Source organism: Hyla sarda, chromosome 1 (assembly GCF_029499605.1).
Source record: "Hyla sarda isolate aHylSar1 chromosome 1, aHylSar1.hap1, whole genome shotgun sequence".
In the NCBI taxonomy this organism is placed as follows: Eukaryota; Metazoa; Chordata; class Amphibia; order Anura; family Hylidae; genus Hyla; species Hyla sarda.
In genome coordinates this window covers 187,856,540-187,872,252 of record NC_079189.1, presented here as the reverse complement: position 1 = coordinate 187,872,252, position 15,713 = coordinate 187,856,540, and positions in this window count along the sequence as shown.

Genomic DNA, 15,713 nt, shown 5'->3' with positions numbered 1-15,713 from the left:
GTCAGGATTTCTAATTTTAATAAATATATCATATTCCAAAAGACAGGCCATTTTAAGAGGTTGTCAAGTGCATTAGTTATTTTGTCCCTTAGGCTGATCACAAAGATTCTTAGTTCCTATTACAAAGATCAGTTACTGGCTAAACTGGCCAATATGATCCTATGTAATAGGACCAGCCACACACCACCCCATGCAATAGGGGTATGCACTCTGGCCTCACACGCTGGCCATGAGCGCATGGTCCCCTTGCCTTCTGCTGCCGACGGGGATGGGACTCACATCGCGGGACATGCCTCTCTGCTCAGGAGCACGTGTCCCCGTCCCTTAGGGCGTGCGCGCACCGGATCTTTAAGATTTAAAGGGTCAGTACACTCATTACTGTAATCCACCAGTGGCTTATTTATAAATTCCTCCACCCTCCTCAGTTCTCTGCCGGATCTTTGTTGCCTTGTGCCCTAGGGAAAGCATTCCATTGTATTGCCTTGCCGTGTACCAGATCTCCGGCTCTTGTGATTTGACCTTGCTCCTCTGCCGCCTGCCTACTGAACTCCTGCTATGTCCTGACTATGCTACTGTGCCGCCTGCCCTGACCTTCTGCTATCCGGACTATGAATTGCCTTATCCCTCCTGTGCCTCACATCTCCTCAGCCGCCTGTGTGGTCGAGTCGTGCCAGGGGTTGCGACCTGGGTGTCACCTGCAGCTGCAAGCCCATCCCGCTTTGCGGCGGGCTCTGGTCAAAACCAGCATCACCTTAGACTCCGCTCCCTGGTACGATCCGAGTCATCTGCCCCACAGGTCCAGAGGATCCACATACACTGGAGTTCCTGTCTTCAGAAACGTGAGTGTTACAAGGGGATGTGCACCTAATAGCTGATAGCAGCGAAGGGCCACGTGAATGATCATTTGTGCACCCCTCCTTGCAGAGCATTAAAGCTGTGAATAGACTCTATGAACAAACGTCGATCAACATGATCAGTGCTCATTTACTGGGAGGGGTGGCCCTAAGTACTGTAAACCCTAACAATTACCTGTTATATGTAAGGTAGACTGTGCTCAATCCTCCTATAGCACCTTGCTGCAGAGGTTAGCATCATAGGTACTTTAAAACATACCCTTTGCAGCCACTCTGTGCCCTGTCTAGTAAGGATCTAAATATTCTTATCATTAGAATGTCATTAATAGTCTTAGAACAAATATGACTGTGGAGATATTGAGATTTGAGTCTACATATGAAGGCTAATTCTAAAATTAGACAGATTACATTCAGATGCTCTTAACATGAATACTATTTCTTTGCAGAAATTATTCTAATTACATTACTGTTTCTTCTTGTCTTCCAACAAAGTTAAAGGCAATGGCTCTGTCATTTTTACAATTTAGAGTATATGAATATATACTGTATTAAATTGTTGACCAGACCCACCCAGCATTTACAATTAGAGGGTTGCTTGAAATTCATGTGTTGCAGTAATACTATCGCTGATAATTCCTTCATGGAATGCATTTTTATTCATTGTTCTGACTAATATAATATTTGCTAACTAAAGCAGGGTTCACTCCTGGTATTTTGGTCAGCATATTCTTCAATATTTTGGTCAGCATTTTTAGCCCAAATCAGAAATCGAATTTGACAAAGACAAAAACTATAATGATAAAGCGTGCTTGTTTCTCTGTGTTTTGGACACACTCCCTTGACGGCATTTGTCGTGATTCGCCGGTCAATTCTGACCAGCTGATCACAAATATTCTGGGCCAATCAGGTCACTGGTGACCCAGAAAATAAGGGTGATTTGTGCTGTCCAAGACAGCAACAATCACCCTTGCCCAGCAGGAGTGAGGTAGCACTGGTGCTACCTCACAATCGCCATAATTCGTCAGCCGGGACCAGCTGGCAAATCACGGCGACTGCTGGGCAGTGCCATTGATGGCACCTGCTCAGCCCCTAGTCCAGAGGGGGAGAGAAAGTGCTGCTAGTGTGTGGTGGCGGCGGCAACGTTCAACTTACCAGCAGCGACGACAGGATGAACACCTGTTCAGCACTGTTACCAAAACGGAGCCTCCAGCTGTTGCAAAACAACAACAACAATTAAATTTTTTACACTAACATGCTGGTGTTGTCCCATATTTTTATGAGAGAAAAAGACCCTTCAAAGTGTGTAAATTTCTCCCAAAAACGAAAATACCCCATATGTGGACGTAAAAGGCTCTGCGGGTGCACAACAGGGCTCAGGAGTGGGAGAGCACCATGTACATTTGAGGCCTAAATTGGTGATTTGCACAGGGGTGGCTGATAGTTGCAGTGTTTCTGGCATAACCGCAAAAGTGGTCCATGAAAATGAAATATTTTATTTTTAATTTGCACAGCCTACTGTTCCAAAAATCTGTCAAACGCCAGTGGGGTTTAATCACTGCACCCCTTATGACATTACTTGAGGGGTGTAGTTTCCAAAATGGGGGTCACATGTTGGGGGTCCACTGTTCTGGCAACATGGGGCTTTGTAAACACACGTGGCCCCTGACTAGTCAAATTCTCTCTCCAAAAGCCCAATGGCGCTCCTTCACTTCTGAGCCCTGTAGTGCATTCGCAGAGCACTTTACATCCACATATGGGGTATTTCCATACTCCAAAGAAATTTTGGAGGCCTTTCTTTTATTACCACTTGTGAAAATGAAAATTTTAAGTAAAAAAAAATTTCATTTTTACGTCCAACTTAAACGAAAATTTGTCAAACACCTGTAGGGTGTTAAGGCTCACTGTACCCCTTGTTACTTTGCTTGAGGGTGCAGTTTCCTTAAATAGTGTGCCATGTGTTTTTTTTTTTGTTTGTTTTTTCTGTTCTGGCACCATGGGGGCTTTCTAAATGCGACAAGGCCACCAAAAACCATTTCAGCAAAATTCTCTCTCCAAAAGCCAAATTTTGCTCCTTCTCTTCTGAGCATTGTAGTGTGTGTGCAGAGCATTTTATGTCCACATATGGGGTATTTCCATACTCTGAAAAAATCGGGTTACAAATTTTGGTGCTTTTTAACCTATTACCCCTTGTGAAAATGAAAAATTTGGGGTAACAAGCATTTTCGTGTCCAACTTTAACAAAAATTTGTCAAACACCTGTGGGGTGTTAAGGCTCACTATACCCCTTGTTACATTCCTTGAGGAACGTAGTTTCGCAAATAGTGTGCTTTGTGGGGTTTTTTTAAGCTCTTTTGGCACCATGAGGGCTTCCTAAATGTGACAAGGCCCCCAAAAGCCATTTCAGCAAAATTCTCTCTCCAAAAGCCCAATGTCGCTCCTTCTCTTCTGAGCCCCCTAGTTCACCCACAGAGCATGTTACATCCACATATGAGGCATTTAGATACTCAAGAGAAATTGGGGTACAAATAAGGAGGGGGGGGCTTTTCCTTCTTTTACCCCTTTTAAAAATGGAAAAATGGGGCTACAAGAAAATGTTAGTGCAAGAAATTGAGATTTTGCCCCAAAGATACAATCAAGACTTTCCTCTTTTCAAATTCTTTTCAAATTCTATGTTTTAAATAGCCATACTGGGCACTTCCCTGCTAACTAGACATGTCTTTCTTCCAGTGATGTTACACTGACCTGAAACAAAGTGGCTTTTCCATTTCTCTGCTGGGTTGTGTCCTCTCGTTGCTCAGCAGTGCCTCTGTACATTACTCTTTGGGGTGCCATTCATCAATGATTTCTTTTAATCAAACTTTGTAGATCAGGTGAACCCCTAGTACTTTAGTAAAACTTCAAGTAAAACTTAGTAAGTGATAGTGTTGTACCACTTCCCAAAAGTAGATAAGGTAAATCTTGCAATAATAATTTGTAATCCTTAGCATTGATCAAATTGGCTTGTTTATCATTTCTAGTATTTCTTTCATGTCGACCAGACAATCCTGGTATGGATCAGCAAGAAGAAACTGATATTTCAGTAATACTACCTTGGCTCATTCCTCCATAGACCAAACATTATTTTCATTTCTCTCTCAAATATAACTTTGTGGATTGAAGACGTCATCTCATAGTGTCTTCCTACTGTGAGTATTGTTGCCAGTTATTCTATAGAACAGCAGTAAATTTGATGTTACTCATTATTTGTATTTTCCATAGTCCCAGGGGAACACTTATTGGACGTTCGTCTAACCTCAATGAACTATGTCCACTCAAGCAGCATGAGTAAAAAAAAATGATCTAGTCCTCCCAGGGGGTTAAAGCAAATGAGGCAGAACTTTGGGACAAAGTCTCTCAAGTGTGAGGGTTTGGCACAGTCCTTAAATACAATTCATTGTGGGGTCACAAATAAATACAACTGGATCCAATATTTTATTGTTCTCTGAGTTCATTAGAATGTATAATAATGCTAAATTATAATAACAGCGGATGTATAAGTCTCATAGGCTTTCTTTATGAGCTGTATACAGCAGATTTGTAGTCTCTGATGAGTTGAGCATTGCTATTTCCATGGCTTTCATTAATTTAACAATAAATCAGAGTTTTGAAATATGCATTTTCAGTATGTTTCAATTTTCTCACTGCAACATATTACATGTCACCAAAAATGAAGGCTTCCTGTTATTTGACTGTTTTATTATAAAACAAACAATGTAAAGATTTATAGAATTTAATATTTTATCAGTAAATGTAGGGCATGTTTCCTTGCTGAAATGCCACAGTGGATCCGTTCCATTCACAGTGCCCCAAAATCGGCACTTACAGTATGTGCGCGGCAGTTTGGTGCAGTCCCATTGAAAAATGATCTTCTCAGGCGGCTGCTGCCAGATTCAGACAAAAAACTGAACATGCTCAATCTTCCGGTGAAATCCAATTCTTGTTGTCGGATCCATGTGTGAACTATACAGGAGAATCCTATTGTAACCAACAAGAGGCTGCTGTAAACAGAATTTGCACAACCAACATACATCCTCTATTTCCATGGCTTTGTGGTTTAATGTGGCTTACAGTACCTGCACCATATTACAGTTGATTTCTATGTTGTAGAAAGATCTCATCCCATTGAAAGAAATGCAAACATGCCATGTACATCTAGATTTCACAATTATTATTATCAACAGTCCATAGAGAATGAATGAATCAGAATTATTTGTGCCCATACCCAACCCACCTTCCACCTACAAAAAAGTCTGTGCCCCCCATGTGTTGCTCTGTCCACATGCAAGATTGTAAATTCCATAGCAGAGGAACAGCAGATAAAATGCTTCAGAAAAGTTTTATTTACCAAATAAGTCCCATATGTGGTAAATAAAACTTTTCTAAAGCATTCCTGATGAGGACCCTTCAATTAAGTTTTTTGGCTTTGAAGCTGATTATTATTATCATTATTATTAATTTTTAGCACCATGGTTCCAGGACGCTGTACATTGTATAAAGGTAAAAAAAATGATGACACAAATGCAGGTAGAATAAATGTGATACAGAGGGAAAGAGGGCCTTGCCTGTAAGGGCTTACGAATCTACAAGAGGAGGGAAACAGTAGGTGGGGGAAACAGCTGGTCTTCTATGAGAAGTGAATATCAGAAAAGATATTTGTTTGTATATACTAGCTATTTTATGTTAGTCCGTCTATGCAGTGACATCTCTTCAACAAACTGCCAAAAGATCGACTCTCCTGCCAGAGGTTTAAGATGTTTGTCCCTACTGTATATTACAATACACATTTTTAATTCCCATATGTCTTGTTACGTCTTCTACAGAAGTTTCTTTTCTGAAAAAAAATAAGTTAAGGAATTCTTTTTTACAAAAGTTTCTTAAGAACACACTAAGTTAAGAGGTCTAGAAGTCACTATTGCTTTCTAGTGCTAGTTTTTTGTTGAGCCCATGAATGCACAAGTTTATACCTGGGAATAATCCTAATATACTACAGAATATATCTTCTTACCTGATGATGTATTTCTAAAGTTGAGTTTGTATTCATAATAGCTTGTGATTATCATTGTGACACCATTATCTGGCCACCAGTCCCTTACACTGGAGGATGGAGTATTACTGTGCAATATGTAGCCTCTTTATTAGGTACTCGTTTCCAGTAATGCCTGAATTCTTTGGGATATGGGAAAAAAAATTCAGAGATTTCTGTGAAATCTTGTGTTGATAAGAAATCAAGCCTATGATTCAGAATATGGCGTTTAGAATATGTTATTCATTTCTATGTATCACTATGGCTTTTATTGTTTTTGTTTTTGAACTAAATAAAGTTCTTTGGACCTTTACCACGTAAGCTGGTATGTCTCTTCTTTTGGATTTTGGATTTGACTTGCTCTGCCAGACCATGCTCCAAGATGTAGGGACATTAAACATGCAGCTGTGGTGAGCTGAAGTCTTGCATTTTTGGAGGTCCATGGTCCCCCAAACTAATTCAGTGGCAGTGCACATGCTTAGCCACCACTGAATTCATTCTCTGTAAGGCTTTCAAACATTGCAGAGTTCAACATTAAAGGGGTATTCCGCCCCTAGACATCTTATCCCCTATCCAAAGGATAGGGAATAAGATGTCAGATCACCGGGATCCCGCTGCTGGGGACCCCAGGGATCGCTGCTGCAGCACCCCGCTATCATTACTGTGAAGAGCGAGATCGCTCTGCACGTAATGACGGGCAATACAGGGGCCGGAGCATTGTTACATCGCGGCTCCGCCCCTCGTGACATCACGGCCCGCCCCTCGTGACGTCACGGCCCACCCCCGTCAATACAAGTCTATGGGAAGGGGGCGTGGTGGTCGTCACGCCCCCTGCCATAGACTTGCATTAAGGGGACGGGCCGTGATGTCATGAGGGGCGGAGCCATGACGTCACGTTGCTCCGGCCCCTGTATCGCCCGTCATTACGCACAGGGCGAACTCGCTCTGTGCAGTAATGATGGTGGGGTGCCGCAGCGGCAATCCCCGGGGTCCCCAGCAGCGGGACCACGGCGATCTAACATCTTATCCCCTATCCTTTGGATAGGGGATAAGATGCCAGGGGCGGAATACCCCTTTAAGGGGCCCCATATAGAATAAACTCAGGGGAAGTGAATCGATTTTATGATGTGTAGGGGTTCCAGTGGTTGGAGCTGTAGCAAATATGTAGCAATTCCCTATCATGTGGACAGGGGATAACTTTTAATCTTTGGATAACCCCTTTAAGCAAGGCCCATTAAATGGTTCTACTTTAGGCCAAGAGAATATTCATAACAACGTTGGAAAACTTTTAATTTAACTCTACAACTATGCATAGGGATGTCTGAATCCATAATTGTTTTTCAAGTAAGTTTTATACATAATATGTAGGCATACATATGATAGGCAATACATCTGCTCAGTGTATGTGTTTCTCAATGAAGGCTCTAAATGCAAAATGAACCATTTAATGACTATTTGCATACGATGGAAGAGAATATATTGCCAGAACAGCTGGCTAGCCATGACTGTGGTCTGGCAGGAAGCCCTATTTGACACCATCTTTAACTCAGCAAATATTCATAGGGAATCCTGGAATCCAAATTGTTTTCCAAGCAAGTTTTCAACATAACATGTAGGCAGCAGGCAGGCGGAATAATGCACAAATTTACTACAGGTATAAGTTTCTCCCAGCAGGTTCCTATTCCGAATTGAACAGCTCACTTAACAGATGTGATACCCAGAAGTGAGTGTTGTTACAATGTGATTAGTATACTAGAATCCTCGGGCAGCGTGCCAGTCCATGAAAACTCTGGTCGTGAACCAGTGGATGTTGTCTTCACTTAGTATCCCCTTGTATTCACAGGTTCTTCAGAAACAGCTGTTTCATGTCAATGGCCCAGAAAAACTTTGTTAATTGTAATGTGACTTCTCTGTTTTATGTGTGATGGAACCTCATCCTGGCTGACAGCATAACTATATGTTAACATAAGATATTTTATCAGGTCCATATTAATGGGTCTTTTCAGCCCACTTTGCTTCTATTAATTATAGGTCATTTTTTTTTCTTCATTCTTGATTTATTAATGGGATGATATCTTAAAAGCTTTTCTAAAATCCAAAGTTTTAATGACAAGTATCATATGTTATATGTTTCTTATGAGCACATACATAGCTTTTTCTAATCGAATCTGTCAACACTTATAGCTAAAATGCAAACAAGGGAACAGTCAAAATGCATTACAAGCAAATTGTGCTGAAAATCATTTAACTTGTGTTTTTGGAAGAACGCTAAGGTTCAGTGACTAGTGAGTAATAAAAGTTTATTCTTTCATTTGATTAATTTGGCAAAATTATCTTGCTGCGGCTAACAAGAGTCTCAGACATTCGTCTAGTGTAGGATGTGACCACTTTCTAGCCTATAGATACCACATTGCAGATGTGAATGTTCTCTGTCTCTGGAGGCACCGAAATCTGAGCAGAAGTATAATTTTGCTTCATATTCTAACATATCACTTACACTTGAAACTATTCAACAAGTCCCATGTGTTTTACAGCCACTTCACATAACAGAAGAAATGACCATATCTATATACTCTCTGTATCAAGAACTACAACATTGAATCATTTTCTGATTTTTAAGTAATATTTCTTATGTTGTTTAATGAGTTATTGAAATATGAAGTGATAACATTTAGGGTGAGAAACCACAGCTTTTTTCATTATATACTGTAGCTTTGCTTGTCTATTGGAAACTTTACAGTGAGGTTCTATGAACACTGGAAGATGTTATGTAGGGACCAGCTGGTAGATGTAGTTTTTGGATCTCAGTAACTGGAGGGTAATAACTGGTTCCTGTATACCCTCTGTGTGATCACACCAACCTTTTGTCAATGGGTGGCCACATTTGTGGAAACAGTCAATGACCCTGAGGCACTCCTATAAATGTAGTGTCTGGTTGCAGATGTGACATGCCTGTGATGGAGGTGCAAATAATTGTAGCCAAAAACGTGTGAACTTGAACTGTGTAAGCAGTTAACAACATACAGTCATTGTACAGCACAAAAAAGGTAGTTTACAACACAGTTTTTTCCTCATTGCACATGGGACGAGGTATTAATCCCCTTGCAACTTGAACACAGGTTTAGAGTCTCTCGGAGTGTTAAGACTGAATTCACCCTTCTAGCTTGTAATATAACATGGGAAACAGTATAAATTATTATTCTGCTGCAAAAGGTTCCTAACACGTTGACGCACCATGGTAGGAAACAGTCCAGCAGGCTATTCACAGTTCTATGTGCTATAAATACAATGCCCTATCACAATGTGTAGAGCAGTGAGGTTCATGGCATGGAAGTCATGCAGCACTGGCTCAAGTTGGAGGCCCACTAATGGTCCAGTAGTTGCAGAAGGGCACTTGCACTTATTCCTTTCTTATCCCTTTTGGATTTAGATAATTCTCCTCTTGGAGGTGGATTAAAGGATTTAAGTGATGTCCCTTCAGCGTGAACTGGTATCAGCTTGTAGGTAAAATAATACTTCATATGCTGTGGGGAGAATTCACAGATTATACTGAAACATTTCCCATAAAATTGTCTTAACATAAGCCCATACCAATTCCATTCTTGCACAGACAGGCCATGCCATTGTTATGTAGCCAAGCAGGACATTTCAGAGCTGGAGCCATCTTTCTTGTTCTGAATCTGAAGCATTAGGAATTCCATGTAACAGTAATGTTCTGTAGCATCAGACCTACACAGCAGAAAAATACAGAGGACAGTCCAAGGGGTATGCCAATTTACAATACTTATGCCCTATCAACAGGAAACATCTGATCATAGTCCAGCCACTAAAACCTCTGCTTTCTCAAGAACTGGTACACAAGTCTTACCTCAGAATGAAGCAGTAAGTCACACATAAGCCCCGCCACTCCATGCGTTGGACCTGATTTACTATTGTAAACCCAACCTGTCTTGTCGGGTTGTGCACCAGGAATTTGCGCCGGAATTTGCACCAAAATTTTATAAACCCAACCAACTTTCCATTTTACTCAGAAAACCTGAAAACGGTGCCTGGTCTCTGGGAAAAGGGATGTGGTCGGTAAAAAGGGGGCGTGTCCCTGACATTTTTGAAAAATCCCTTAATATTTACTAACGTTTCCACAGAAAATGTGGTGGATTTGAGCTCAGGAAAACCCCACTGCTCAGAGAAGTTATTAAAAATGATGTTTAGAGTAATTGAACTCTGGAAAACACAGTGTTTGGCATTGCACAGTTCAGCACCAAATATCTAGCTTCCATGGGTTAATTATTTCTTTTGGAGCAAATACACTGTCCTGGCTAACTGGTCTCTGCACACAATTGGCGTGCTTTCTCCTATCAAACTTGTAGTAGTCAAAAAGCAAAGTCCATAGTAGAAGAACGATGGGCAGCATTCTCTAGCTCTTGCGCAGATATGGTAGATATACGGAGAAGAAAAATACCCGGACTTCAGGCGCAGAAAACAATTCCATAGAGAAAGTAATACTCGTGCTGGTAGTAATTGGCAATAGCTTCACTTTATTCCGATACAACATTAAAAAAGCCATACACATAATGCTATGGAGTTTCAGGACATAAAACACCTCTTCGTCAGATGTACAAATGGCAGAATGAGCAGCATACACATGGCCAGTCTGGCCATATGGAAAAATGAGCAGCATACACATGGCCAGTCTGGCCAGATGGAAGAATGAGCAGCATACACATGGCCAGTCTGGCCAGATGGAAGAATGAGCAGCATACACATGGCCAGTCTGGCCTGATGGAAGAATGAGCAGCATACACATGGCCAGTCTGGCCAGATGGAAGAATGAGCAGCATACACATGGCCAGTCTGGCCCTATGGAAGAATGAGCAGTTTACACATGGCCAGTCTGGCCAGATGGAAGAATGAGCAGCATATACATGGCCAGTCTGGCCAGATATAAGAATGAGCAGCATACACATGGCCAGTGTGGTCAGATGGAAGAATGAGCAACATACACGTCGCCAGTCTGGCTAGATGGAAGAATGAGCAGCATACACATGGCCAGACTGGTCAGACTGGCCTTGTGTATGCTGCTCATTCTGCCATTTGTACATCTGATGAAGGGTTTTTTATATGACCTGAAATGCCATAGCATTGTGTGTATGGCTTTTCAATGTTGTATCGGCTGTTGTGTCTATCCCCACAACAGGCCCAGGTAAGCGGTGACCCACAAAGGGCTCTCTCTCACCTATTTCAACTTTCCATTTGTGCTCAATCATATTGCGCTATGAGGAGCTCTGCTGTGTTTTTTCTATAGAACTATAATCACTCTTGGGCAGATATAGCCCTATTTTCTTTTAATAGTCTAAGTCAGGTCATCTGTAGAGAAGTACAGGAGCTGCAAATGCCTCTTTTATGAGAACTTAGTGATACAAGGTTGCCCATCTAGTAAGAAATTAATCATGTCTGCAATTGTGCCATCAAACCAACTCCTTAAAGAGGTACTCCGATGTAAAAACATGTTCTTTCATATTAACTCGCTCCAGGAAGTTAAACAGATTTGTAAATTACTTCTATAAAAAAATGTTAACCCTTCCAGTACTTATTAGCTATTGTATACTACAGAGGAAGTTGAGTTGTTCTTTTCTGTTTGACCACAGTGCTTTCTGCTGACATCTCTGTCTGTGTCAGGAACTGTTAAGAGTAGAAGCAAATCCCCATAGCAAACCTCTCCTGATCTGGACAGTTCCTGACATGGACAGAGGTGTCAGCAGAAAGCACTGTGGTCAGACTGAAAAGAACTACTCAACTTTCTCTGGAGCATACAGCAGCTGATAAGTACTGGAAGGATTAAGATTATTTAATAGAAGTAATTTACAAATCTGTTTGACTTTCTGGTACCATTTGATTAGAAATACATTGTTTTCCAAACATTGTTGATCTACTTTGTCAGTCCACTGGGATTTGGAGGGGGGGGGTGGTGATTGCCATAGTAAGGGAATGAGTAGTTTTGTTGTAATAATTTGTGTCCCCAGCTAGGTGACACAGGGGTGAAACTCTATTGAGGGGGCCCATGGAAGAACTAGTTCAGGGGTGAGGTGTAGTGTATGTCCACATATCTGGTTAACGGTTAGTGTGGAGAAGAAATTAGTGTGGAGAAGAAAGACTTCTATCTTGTTTGAAAGTTCTTTCCAGTGTTTTATCCAGAATTGTTTAAGGATATCCTCTTGCAGCTAGTCTTGAAACTCTCATCCCAATTATTGATCCATCATATGGGAAAGAAGCTGCTTATATGGAACAGCAGTTTTTACATGATCGGGATGATAGCTGTTGAAGTGAAGAAGAAAACTGCACTGTGAGCATCCAAAAACTCTAAATGTGCAGTATAAATTTTCCTGTTGTTAACTGTGTTTAAATAGTTAACAAATTCTTGAAACCTCATTTTAGTGCCATCCCAATGCAATGATGACATCGTCTACAAACCTAAGATAGCACTTGACGTGTCTCAGGAACGGATTCTTCTCAGTAAACATAAATCTCAAATACTGTGACGAAAATATTTTAAAATACGCAACCACGAGGGTGCCCATGGCCATGCCCCTAATTTGTGTGAAGCATTCATTATTACATAGAAAAGAGTTGCTGTAGAGAACGAAGGTGAATGAATCACAGATTATTTGTGGATGCTAACAAATTCTTGATACTCTCTACTCCTTACCTCTGTGAATTGTTTGTATACAAACTTTCTATATCAACTGATGCCAGTAAACATCTTTGGCCAAGACAAGTCATACAACCTGGACAGGAATTGATTCATATCCTTCACTAGTAATGGAACCTTCTGCAGAAGCCAATCTTTGTACTTGGATAATGGATCTGTGATCAATCCCAACCCTGAGATAATAGGTTGTCTTAGGGGGGAGATCAAGGTCGGCAGAAATTAGCATTGTGGGTATGAAGGAAAAGGAGGAGTCACTTTCTTTGAAAGAATACCTTCCATGTAGCCTTTATGTATAGACCTATTGATGTAAAGGACTTACAACACTTGAGCACTGAGGATGACACAGAGCTAAAAGATTTCCTTTAAGGTCCTTAAGGCCATGTTTACAAGAAAGTACTTGGTAAGTATTTTTCATCAGTTTTAAAAAGGGGTGAAATCTAAACTAGGAAAACCATATATTTACACCTCTTTCTTGCTTAGGGCCAACTGCTGTTTTTGACATACAAATACTGACCATAATATGCAAGTAGGAAAGTGATCTTAACCTCTTAAGGACCCAGGGCGTATGGGTACGTTCTGGGTCCCGGTCCTGCGATATAACGCGGGGTCACACGGTGACCCCGCATCATATCGTGGTGGGCCCGGCGTCATAGTGAAGCCGGGACCCGCCTCTAATAGCGCGCGGCACTGATCGCTGTGCCGCACGCTATTAACCCTTTAGCCGCGCGCTCAAAGCTGAGCCGCGCGCCAAAAACGAAAGTAAAATGTGCCGGTTAGCTCAGGGAGCTGTTCGGGATCGCCGCGGTATAATCGCGGCATCCCGAACAGCTGTAGCACAGGAGGAGGTCTTCTTACCTTCTCATGTGCTGTCCGATCGCCGAATGAATGCTTCAAGCCTGAGATCCAGGCTTGAGCATTCAATCGCCGAAAACACTGATTGATTCATTCCTATGGAGATGGATCAATCAGTGTAAAAGATCAGTTAATGCAATGTTATAGCCCCCTATAGGAGCTATAATATTGCATAAGAAAAGTGTAAAAAAAATCATTAACCCTTTCAATTATCCCTTCCCCTAATAAAAGTTTGAATCACCCGGCATTTATAAAAATAAAAAAAACATTATGTAAATAATAATAAAAATACACATATGTGGTATCGCCGCGTGTGGAAATGTCCAAATTATAAAAATATACCGCTTTTTTAACCGCTCGTTCAATTGCGTACGCGCAAAAAAATTCAAAAGTCCAAAATAGCGCATTTTTGATCACTTTTTATACCACAAAAAAGTGAATAAAAAGTGATAAAAAAGTCTTATCAGACCAAAAATGGTAACGCTAAAAACTTCAGATGACGGTGCAAAAAATGAGTCCTCAAAGCGCCCTGAACACAGAAAAATAAAAAAGTTATAGGGGTCAGAATATGACCATTTTAAACGTATAAATTTTCCTGCATGTATTCATGATTTTTTTCGGAAGTGATACAAATCTATACAAGTAGGGTATCAATTTAACTGTATAGACCTACAGAATAAAGATAAGGTATCATTTTTGACAAAAATGTACTGCGTAAAAACAGAAGCCCCCAAAACTTACAAAATAGTATTTTTTCATCAATTTTGTCGCACATTGATTTTTTTTTCCCGTTTCACCGTAGATTTTTGGGTAAAATTACTAATGTCATTACAAAGTAGAATTAGTGACACAAAAATTAAGCCATTATATATAATTTTAGGTGAAAATTTTTAAGAGTTATGATTTTTTAAAGTTAAGGAGGAAAAATTGAAAATGAAAAAACTGAAAAAGCCCGGGTCCTTAAGGGGTTAAGGGGTTATTATCCTCTTAAACATTAATAGCATGCTAATTTGTATATTCTATTCATATCTGATAGATGAAGATTCCATCTCTGGGACCCCTTCTTCAGAACAGGATCATTCAACTCCCATCCTGCCTGCTAAGTCACTGAATGCCACATCCAGACAAAGACCAAACAGACAGGTGCTTGGGCGAAACAGAATCAACATAGTTTTCCGTGTTCCACTGCATCCTGAAATCCCTTAGAAATGGCACAGAAGGCTATTTTGCTTTAATAACTTGGGAGTTGCAGTTTACACAACTTACATTCACTTGTACAGGAGTTTCAGAAACAGAGGGACACTATAAGATTTACTGTTTTCAAAATACCATCCACCATTTTGATCAGCCTCTGTCTGGATGTGGGGGGGCAGACAGGATAGGCAATGGGAACCCTAAATCTGGAGAGGAGGCACCGGTATGGAAAAGTGTGCTGACTTATAATGCAATTTACTGGGGCCAGGTGTACCAAGCGTCAGAGAATCTGTTAGGTGAACATTGATGACTATATGTTATTTTTAGTGATATGGACTTTGTCAGGATATATATGACTTTTGGCAGGAAACATCTTCAACAGAATAAAGACTGCTTCTATTGCTATGCCATTTTTTACAATAGAGGCCACCACCGCATTGCATTCCATCTCTTTTATGTACTTACAAAGGGAAGTAAGGAGAGAAGTAGACAAGGAACCAAGTTTAATTTACACTTACATAAATGACATTTTGTTAATAGAGAACTTAGTTATACGGGAAAATAGAAGTGGTGGCCCCTCCAGAGATTTAAGCCTTTGGATAGTATTGCAAAAAGTTGGTGATACTATGAAGACATACAATACAAACAATAATTTCTATGTTTTCCCCAAACAATCAATAAAATAAGCATAAGAATATTAAATTTCATTTGCATTATAACAAATACTTGACCTCACAGCACTTCTACATTTCCCTTCACAAGATATTATGTAACAGACAATTACTGACTCTCGTTTCAGTCCCTTAGGTGTAAAACATCTTCTTACAAAGCATGTCCCATGGTTTTTAGCAGAACAAGCATACATTACATGATGGGAATGTGCACTGTATGGAGACTTAGTTTACTATGGGGGTTCCATTTGATGGGCTCGGTTTAATGATTGATTTGGTTTACTTTCTACTGTTTGTGTTTGTGATTTTACTTTCTTAAACTCAATCTCAGTCTTGGCGCTTTCTTGTAAACAATGGAAAATGAAAGTCTTTGA